Below are 10,259 nucleotides of genomic sequence, written 5' to 3'. Positions count from 1 at the left end.
AGAATGTACCTTAAGGACCACTACCTCCAGGGAGCATAAATGAACAAGGGCCCTGGTTGCTGAGCTCAGTGATCCACTGTCAAAATGCCTACTGAGCCTGTGCTTCCTGCAGACTGCTCCCTGTAAGTAACTAAGTAACGGAGCATTGCAAGAATCTAAGACAGGCTGGCTCTCGGCATTGCTGAGCCTTCTTTGGCCAGACTGGGGCACCTCCTCTCCCACTGTCATTTCCTAGCTCTCTGGCACTCTTTTCTACCTTTTTTGCCTTCCTTCCCACCAGCACTTTCCCAAATAAAGCCCTTACACATTTAATACCTGTGATGTGCAGGCCAATGGGGTTTCCAGAAACAAAAGCCTTCATTCCTAGCGTGGGCTGACGTCCATTGTATAAATAGTCCCCAGTGGGGCCTCTGCCCATAGTTCTTACAAAATTCCTAAGTAGCTCTCAAGATCTGGTGCAAACCACCCCAATATACCCCCACCCCTACCCCTAGGGCTGAGGATGTGGAGAGCACAGGTAGGTGGATGCGTGGAGGCTGCATTCAGAGTGGGATTAGTCAAAATTTGTGAGAGAGGAGAAAGCATATGGTTGTCAGCATTTGTCCTCAGTAAGAGATGCCAGGGTTAGGATGTGTTGTGTTTCCCAAATGTTCATGTGCTAGAAGCATGGGCTTCGGAGTGGTGGTCTTGAGGCAGTGGGACCTCAATAGGTGAGAGCTAGTGCAATGTTAACATAAAGCAGATTAAGACAGATTGTGTCTTCTTTATGCTTAAAGTCTCTTTGGGCCGCCTAATGTAGTAGAGGACTGGAATCCCATCAGCTCAGGAGGCCAAAGCTGGAGGATGGTAAATATGAGACCAGCTTGGGCAATTTGACCATACTTTTTTTTTCTTTTGTATCAGGAATTGAACCTCAGGACCTCACACTTGCGGGACAGGCGCTGTGCTGCTGAGCTATATCCCTGGATCAGCTTGGGCAATTTAATGGGACTTTGTCCAAAAAAATAAAAATCTCGTGAGGTGGCTCCTGTGTGCTTATGGAATCCTAGCATTCGGAACATGGAAGCAGAAGGACCGCTGAATTCAAGGCTCGCTGGGACACATACTGAGACCCTGTTTATAAAACAACAACAACAACAAAACAATCCAAAGAAGTCTTTTTGATGTTTTGGATATTTTTCCAAACTTAAATGCCAAAGGAGCCATTTCAAGCCCAGAGAAGAGCTTGCTAGAAATCTTACCTGGGCCCTTCCTTAACGACCCACGGTCCAAGTTCTAGTCTTTCCTCGCTGTCCTCCAACTCATTCACCCAGCTGTGGTCTGACCAAGTTTACTGAAGCCAGACTCCAACCAGGAATAACCCTGGTCAAAAATCTCTAACATGCCCATGTGGACATAGGTGTGGTCACATGCATTTGAGTTTCTGTTTTCAGGAACTGGATGTGTACCAGAAATGGAATTTCTGGGTTATGTGATAATTCTATATTTAACTTTCTGAGGAATTGCCATTAAAGATTCCATGGCAGCTTTACCAATGAATGTTTCTGAGACCATATGACTTTTCTTTCTTCTTTTCTTTTCATTTCTTTTCTGAGATGGGGTCTTGTTAAGCCACTAAACTGCCCAGGCTGAGCTCAAACTTTCAATCCTCCTGCCTCAGCCTCCTCAAATCCTTGAATTATAGGCATGTACCACTATGCCCAGCCGACTGCATCACCTTTAAACAACACTGTGTTATTGTTTCTTGGTATGTTTTTAACTGTTTATACAAGCCTTCTCCATGCTGTATTTTTTTTTCCTTACTAGGGATAGAACTCACGACCGAGAGCTTGCAAGGCAGGCGCTTATGCCACTGAGCTAAATCTCCAGCCCTCTTTCCTGTATTATGGGCTCCTGAAAGGTAGGGTCTGTGTCACATTGTTGTTTGTCTCATCGTAGATCTTTAGTGTCTTTGTGTGCTAATGCTGTTCCTCACGATTTGTTGGAGGACTGAATTTCTTTTCACACTGAGGTCTCACCAACAGTGCGCACTAGGAGTGAGGAATGAGGCTTTTGGGGTCTGTGCCTAGATCCCCAATCCCCCAGATGCGTGCACGGCAAAGGCCCAAAGGAATAAGACAAGCAGCATGATCTTTAGGGCATCAGGGGACTGAAATCCTCAGCAAAGCTTGTAACTCTGCTACCAGCCAGCTGCCTGACCCTGGCCAGCCCATATATAATCAGAACAAGCAAGGAGTTGAGTGGACAATGGAGGAAACCGCAGCAGGATCTGGGAGGGGTTCAAGGACCCCTCAGAGCAACAGAAGATGCTAATTAAGGAAAACTATCCAGGAAGCCTCTAGGTGGCCTCAGCTGTGGCCCACCTTGCCCCCTGAGGTATCTCCTCATTTTCAGTTCAATCAGGCTCAGGCCACGCCACACCACAGCCTTGCATGTGTATTCAGCTTCAACGGTCTCCAACATGAGGCTTTTACATGCAGGAAGTCCAGGAAAATCCCAGTATTTATCTGCACCGAGAATATCACCTGGCTGCACCACAGGCCTAGGTACCTTGGGTAGTGATGCTGCTTTTTCAGCCTTAGCTGCTGTGGTGTCAGAACAAACCCACCCACTGGCCAGTTCATAGGCGTATAAACCCAGAAGGCCTGCAAGAAGCTCCTGACCTTCGTCTCCAAGCTCAGATGTCGCAGCTGCCTCCCTTCCTCCCGTCTCACTCTGGTACCCAGCTCCTCTTTAAGGATGCTCTTCAAATTTCCATCTTTCCTCCCTGAGAAGAAAACAAGGATGAGTGGGAGATGGTTCCTCGGTGTTCCTGGCCTCAGTGACTTTGGGTAGAAGACATCCAACCAGCAGGTGGGTCCTTCTGTTTGCTGCTTAGCTCTTCTCCCTGTCGCTCCTGTTCCTCTTTCTGCAGCTTAACATTTAACTTGGAAAGAAAAAAATAAAAGCAGCTACTTAGAATTTTGAGCAAATGTTAATCACCACCGGCAGTCGCAGTAATCTACTTTTAACATTTCTCCCGAGGTGGGCAAGGCTAATTTAGCTTGTCAGTGGAGGTCTGTCTGCTATTAACCTCTCCACCTTTTTGTCTTTCTCAAGTCTAGTTGCTGTAGCAGGGTTTAATTGGATTAGGGTTAGGGTTTCAGACAGTTTCAGATCTGGAACATTTATTAGATGAGACAATGAGAAATGCAAGGTATGGGTGGATCATTAATTTGCTATCTGGCCCACAGGGGAGAATTCAGTTCAGAATTAGCTGCACTTGGGGACAACGGTGCCCCGATGGGATTGTCTTCAGGTCCCAACCTGCTCAATGCCCAGGAATCTCTGGGAGAGAAGAGTCTAGCTTTACTTTGTACTCTCTTCTTTTCTTTTCCTGGGAGGAGGGAAAATCTTGGTGGCTTGCAGTACAACAGAAGCACTGTGCTAATGTGAAAAGCACCAAGAGACCTCACTGCCATGCAGGAGGTTTAAAAAAAATTACCAGCCAGCGTTTGACATGAACTAACCCTAGAGGCTGAAGCATGCAGAGACCTTGGCCCCAAGGTTAAAAGAAATGGTGTTTCAAATGATGGGGCCCTGGAGGACGTGACAGCTCAGGGATGGAGGAGCCTGTAGGAAAGCACGACTGTGAGAGGCAGATAGATGATGATCTGATGGCTTTGAATCAGGACACAAGATGTTCGACAAGACCAGCGCCACAAAGCTAGTGCACAGAGGCACCAAAGTACCCTCCCCAGGACACGAGTGGCAGCAGTGGATGCAGTGGTACTGGCTGGCACCTTGTTCTAGGGCACACTCATCCTTTCCCATCCATAGTTGCCATGGTTACACCAGGCATATGCCTAACCCCTACCTGATTAACTGAAGCTTTCCATCCTGTTGGTCAAGTTGATTGCACCAGGAGTGGGCACTTGACTCAAGCTGGATCATAAAGTGCAAAGCTTGACCATGCTTCCTGCTGTGTGGGCCTGGGAAGCAGAGGCTGGCTTGCAGAGCAGAGAGAACAATGAAGTGAATGCAGACAGGAGCTGAGATGAGGGACTGAAAAAGAGGTTGGGGTTGCTATTTCTACCTATCACTGAGACACCACTAGAACCTCTTACAGGAGCCCAGGAGATAATAACCTCTCTTTAGCATTTAAGGGCGTTGGATTGGGTTTCTGTTGCTTCAAGTCAGAATAATACACTGGAGGTTAGAGCTGGGGATGGAAAGTACTTTTGTTGTCACTGCTTCATTAGATTTGGAATGCAAGCCTCCAGAGGCTAAGCATCACTCTTAGGATTTAGAGATGAGAGTAGGAAGGGTTTCTGAGACCCAACCAAGGAAGCAGGCATGAAGATTTAAGCAAAGAAACCAAGTGTCAGGGGGCACCACAGACAGGCACGTGGCTTCCACTATGAGGCTGAGGATGGCAGGACGTTATTCAGTGGGGAAGGGACAGCAGAGTACACTCCATTTACCAAAGTCCCTTGGTATTTGTCAAAGTAATGATTGCAACAACTCAACAAAATGGAACAACCCAATTAAAGAGACTTGAATAGCCATTTCTCCAAAGAAGATATAAATGGCCAGTAAGCACATGGGAAGGGATCAGCATCATCAAGCCTCAGGGAAAGGAAAATCTAAACCACCTAAGGGCCGTTTGAGATGGCTACAAACACACACAGACACCTGCAAGCGTTGGCAAGGATATACAGACACAGAACAGCTACAGCGAAAATAGGATGGCAGTTCCACAAAAAACTAAAAGTAAAGCCATCACAGGATCCAGCAATTCCCGCCTGCAATCTGGACCCACGCTTTCCTTGTGAGGGAGTCTTAGGGGCCTGAAGATTCCTTCTAGTCGACATCAGTGTTTGATGCACAGCAAAATTTCAATAATAGTTGAAAACATGAATATAGGGGAGGCTGATGTTTATTAATAATATTAGAGATTAGCACAAGATTAAATGGAGGGATTGGTCCCACACTCGTGTCTATTTTCTCCCATATATGAGTCGATCTATACATGGGAACAAACCACAGTCACTGTGTGACCGTGTTCGCCTCCTCATTTCTGCTCCCAGATGCACTGTTATTATTTCCAAGAATAACCCTTTGCCCAGGCCTCTCCATTCCCCAGTAAACACATACCAGATAATCCTGGAGCCTTCCTAGAATCACACCAGGGAAACCCAAGAAGATGTTCCTGGCAAATGACCTCATTGTAAAGGTCAAATTATCCTAGCATGCTCTGGATTCTTGTGTGGCCCCAAATCAAAGAGGTCTCAAAGGTGAGACCTCTTTTATGGGTGGTTAAGTCAGAAGGGTGGACCCCTTGTGAAGGGGTTTTGTGCTCTCTAAACTAGGCCCAGAGAACTCCTTTGCTCGCTCACAGCAGGTTGGCCTTGATTTTGGGCTTCTCAGTCTCTGAAATTGTGGGAAAAGTTTCTTACCCAGTCTATGGTATTTTGTAATAATGGCCTGAATGGACTAAGACATCCCAGCGGAGGCACAAGAGACCCTGCAACAGGGTTCAACATCTCACAAGGGTGATGTGGAGAAAATGACAGGCCTGGTCCTCAATTTGTCACTTAAAGGAATGGAAGGAAGGAGAGGGAGGGCTGCAGCCTTCAGGGTCATGACTACATCCACTGAGCACTTATTTCATGCCATGCATTCAGCTGAAACCTGTACAACTTAGTATAGAAACAGGTGTCCCGTGACCATGGAGAGACAGCTAGTGCAACTTGAGAGCAGGGTTCTAAATTTAATTTAAATTTTAGAGACATCCACTGTTCAGTTATTAGAGAATATTTAAGAACACTTGGAACTGACTTGGGTATATGAATTTACTTCTCAATTACAAACCTTATGAAATCTAATACAAGGCAAGCTGGGCATGGTGTCCACACCTGTAATTTCATCATGAGGGAGGCTGAGGCTGGAAGATCACCTTGAGTTCAAGGCCAACATGGATTACATAGTTCCACACCAACTCAAACTACAAAGTGAGACCCTATCCCAAAAACCAAAACCAAACAAACTAGCAATCCAACCCCCCCAAAAGCAAAACAAACAAACAAAACACCCCCAAAGTAAACCTGAGGCAAATATTTTTGGTGAGCATGCAGCATCTGAATTGAGCTGATATATATATATAAAATATACACATTTGGGAAATTTGACATGAATAAAAGAATGTTAAACATTTTACTCATTTTTATATTGCATATACATTATAATAGGGGTATTTTGGTTATATATATTGGGTTAAGTAAAATATAGGATTAAAGTTAATATTGTATATTTCTTTTTATCTTTAAAGTTGTGGCCACTAGAAAATTCAAAACTCCATGTATGGCTTGCATTACATTTCTATTGAACAGAACTGTGTGTGATGCTGAATGTTTTAACATGATCTCATTTCATTCCAGGAACAACATTATGAAGAATGTATCCTTATTTTCCCCCATGTTTTTACTGAGATGGCTCAGAGAGGTTTAGTAACTTATTGAAAATTGCATAGCCTGGTGGTGAGCTAGGGAGGAAGCAGCAGTGGTCTCCTTACAGAGTTTGTAGTCACAGAACACTAATTACCCTTTTGGGGCTGATGCCTGAACATGCTCCTCTCTGCTGAAATTGTGAAGGGTATTGCTAGGGATTTAGCTCAGTGGCACAATTATCTTCCTGGTGTGAGGTCATGAGTTTGATCCCTCGTACAACAAAACAAAACACCAAAAACCACAATCTATACTTTTTAGCAATGTTTTTAAAAGGTGCTGTACATGTAGCACTATCTTACTAACAGAACTGAGAAGTGTTATAAATGTACCACAATTCCGGTGCCTCTGCTTTGGCATGTCTTAATTTATTAGTATCCTGGGAGTCTCAAAAAATGCAAGATGAAGCTAGAGGCTTCTAAGAGACCCAGGGTCACAGTAAATCACTTGCCTCGCTGCCCCGGGTGCTGCTTTGGATAGGTCTTCGTCTGCAGTGTGGCAGGTGATCTAGGAATTGGACCAGACAGGCTTGACACAATGGGGACTCCATGTGGGCTGGGAGCAGGGCCACACTGCCACCTTGTGTGCCAGGCTGGTGCTGTTGATGAGTGGTCTGGAGGAATGCAGCCTGACACAGAGGTAGGAGGGGAATCGGGGATGAGGGAGACACGCTGGATACTTCCCAGGCCACGGTCTTTTCAAGGGCTGCTGGGGAGCTGGGGAAGCAGTCGCTGCATCTGCTGCCTGCTGTTGCCCGCTAAAAATCCCAATACGCTCTGCCTCTTGCCCTCAACCACTGGCTCCAGGGCCTGGCCTTGCAGTTGCTTGACATGCTAGTGCTCTGTGAGAGTGGGACCCTGGCTGGCATTCCTGCTTGGGTAGCGAGGAAGCTCTGGTTCCACAAGGCAAGGGCTAGCTGAGGGCGGAAGGGAACTAAGCCAGAACCAGAAAGCACTGAAGTCCAGTCCTGCCCGGCTGCCACTTTGGCCTGATGCCACTCTGAGCCCCATTTGGGCTGCTGGGATGAAGTGGACTCACTGTGTCACTGGATCCTGGATTCAATCAAATAATTAAACATGATTCATAGAAATATTGAAATCAGAAGTACACAAAATAATGTGAAAGGGTGAGAGTCCCCTCAGCTAGGATGTGGGAGCTTTAACAACACATGTGCTGATGAGGCACATTAAACGTGGTGAAGTCACAGATGCCACTGTCACAGGCTTGAGGTGCCCTACCCTGCCTCACTGATATTGCAAAAGCAGCGGAGAGACCAAACTGCCAGGGTCTGCTTTGAGTCCTTCCAGTGTGTTTACTTATTAGTTACCTCTCGGGGATGCATTTGCAGGGCTGAGTGTGGAGAGCGGTGTCTGGAGCAAAGGGGACACCGTGTAATTCTCACCCAGAACAACGAGAGGCTGAGGGCTGAGGGCACTCTGCCTGCCCCTACTGAGTGCTATTACAAAAAACTCCTGCAATTAGACTTCACCACTAGTAAGCGCCTTTTTGAAACTAAAATAAACAACAACAGCAAAAACTATCTCTGGGAAAGTGACTTCCAGGGGTTCACATCCTAGTGGGAAATAAAGGAGTCCCGTCCTCCTTTGTCCTGATACCTCTTAGAGAATACAGACAGCATAGATTTGTTCGGGGGGCAAAGAGAAGGAGGCAGATGCTTATTATTAACATCTATCTTTCAGGGGGAAAGCCTTGGGTGAGGTGTGAATCCAGGTGGTGCTGAGTGAGATTTGAGAAGGGACAATGCTTTCTCCAAGGAAGGGAAGGGTTCTAGAGACTAGTTTGTTCCTTTAGAAATTCCACCTGGAAGCAGCATAGCCTGCAGTTGCTTCGCCACGTGTGAACGGTTTGAAAATAAAACTCCACATATCTGGCGGCAGACTACGAGAGGGACTGGGAATGTTTTTCAGCTCCTTGCTGGCGTGGAGGGAGCACTCTTATCTAGCCTTTGCCCAAGAGGCCTCGTGTATAATTGTAGTTTTTCTGCAGGAAAAGCAGGACAGCTGCTGCTAATTTAATTATGTCTAATTTGGGTGGCATTCATTGAGCCTTATGTGTAAGGCACCTTCTTAACAATGTCCCAGACCAACCCCCCAACACTCACCACCCACTTCCCCCTAGGACAAATCTGACCACAGGATTCCCAGGCTGGTGGGTAAGTCTCCAGGTGGCCTGGGGAGGGAGGGCAGTGAAGCCAGCTGCTCTGACATTTTCTTTCCTCCTCATCTGGTTGGTTATGAGGCGGACACTTGGAGTTGCTAGCCACAGGGCTGCTCAGGAAACTAAGAGGGTGCGTGATGGCATGGAAAGCCTTATTTCCAAACAGGGGAAGTGGGGCAGGCAGACAAAGGAGTATCTTCTGCTGTCATTGTGATTTTGGTTTCTGAAGCAGGAGCCAGGAGAACTGCCTGCTTCCTTCCAGGGCAAGAAAGCGCTTTCTTTTTGAAGCTGCCCTACCCAGTTGCATCAGGATCCTGGATTCCCAGGGCTGTGTGAGGAGGCCGAGCCCTTCCAATCACTTTTCCAGGTTTCCTCCTTCTGAATGTGGACGGATGTCCTCTGAGTACACTCTTTGGATCTGGGGAATCCTATGGTTCAGCGGTTTTATGACATTGTGATTGGGGTTCCCAGGGGAGAGGAGCCGAGTGGGGGCGGGGTGGAAGCCTCCCAAGGCAGAAACACCTGGGGGTTTTTTGGGTGGAAAAATCCTACTCTACAAATGGCTCCGGAGGAGTCTGGAAGCAGTGAGGGAATTGTGGGGGAACTTACGTTTCTTTTATGAAAATAATGAAAATTATTTACTTCAGCTGCCAAGAAATTTTCCTCTAAAGGGAAAAGAGCCCTTTAAGCAACCTCCCTAATGCAGCTAGTGGGGAGACAAAAAGACAGATGACCTCTGTGTGATGACCGGAAGCAGGCCAGGGTGAAGGCAGAGGCGGGGTGGGGGGGGCAGTGTGGTGTTTTCTTTCTTTTTTTTTGGTCTTTTTCATTTTTATCGGTACCAGGGATCAAACTCACGACTGCCTGCTTGCAAGGCAAGGTGCTTATGCTGCTGAGCTAAATCCCTAGCCTCCAGTGTGGTGTTTTCTAAACCAGCAGCAAGGCTGGGGCTACAGGTACGTAACTGGTTAATGAATAATAAGGCCAAAATTGGATATTAACAGCAATTAGTTTCCGTGTAAGCACTGGGGAAAAGCGCTGCCAATAACCCCTTTGGGCCTTAAACCGAAGCTATGTGAAATTAAACCAATGTCTCAATTAAATGGGCATAAACATCGTCACATTAGTCGTTGCAGGGGGGGGGCAGTGAAGCCCCGGTGGACATTCCCCAGGTTCAGCTTTGGGGCCACCACCTGAGTCAGCGTCTTCCTGCCCTGCCCTGTGACCTCTGGGATCCCTGCAGGCCATGCCTGACCTTGAATCAGGGCTGTAGAGGTTATTTTAGGCTGCTCCAAAGAGGACTCGAAGCACCAACGCGGCACCCTAGAGGGCCCCATAGTGAGAAAGTGGAAGGGGTTTCCCTCCTTCATTAAAAAGATCTGCTCTGGTCAGGGGCTCGAGAGGACAGGACCTTCTGCTGCCTTCCAACCCACCAAGGCCCCAAGTGGAGCACGTCCTGTGTCGTGCAAATTGAGGATTTCTGTTGTTTTAGCTTTTTTTGGAGGGTGTTGTGGGGGTGGGGAAGAGGGGTGTTTCCGGAAGCGAGTTTCCATGGCCTTGTCTGAGGGTCAGATCGTCAAGTGGCCTCTCCAGTGG

This window comes from Cavia porcellus, unplaced genomic scaffold (assembly GCF_034190915.1).
Source record: "Cavia porcellus strain 051 isolate PalLab524CR breed Dunkin Hartley unplaced genomic scaffold, mCavPor4.1 scaffold_24, whole genome shotgun sequence".
Classification (NCBI taxonomy): Eukaryota; Metazoa; Chordata; class Mammalia; order Rodentia; family Caviidae; genus Cavia; species Cavia porcellus.
The sequence above is the reverse complement of the archived record's forward strand: the minus strand, read 5'-3'. Positions refer to the sequence as shown.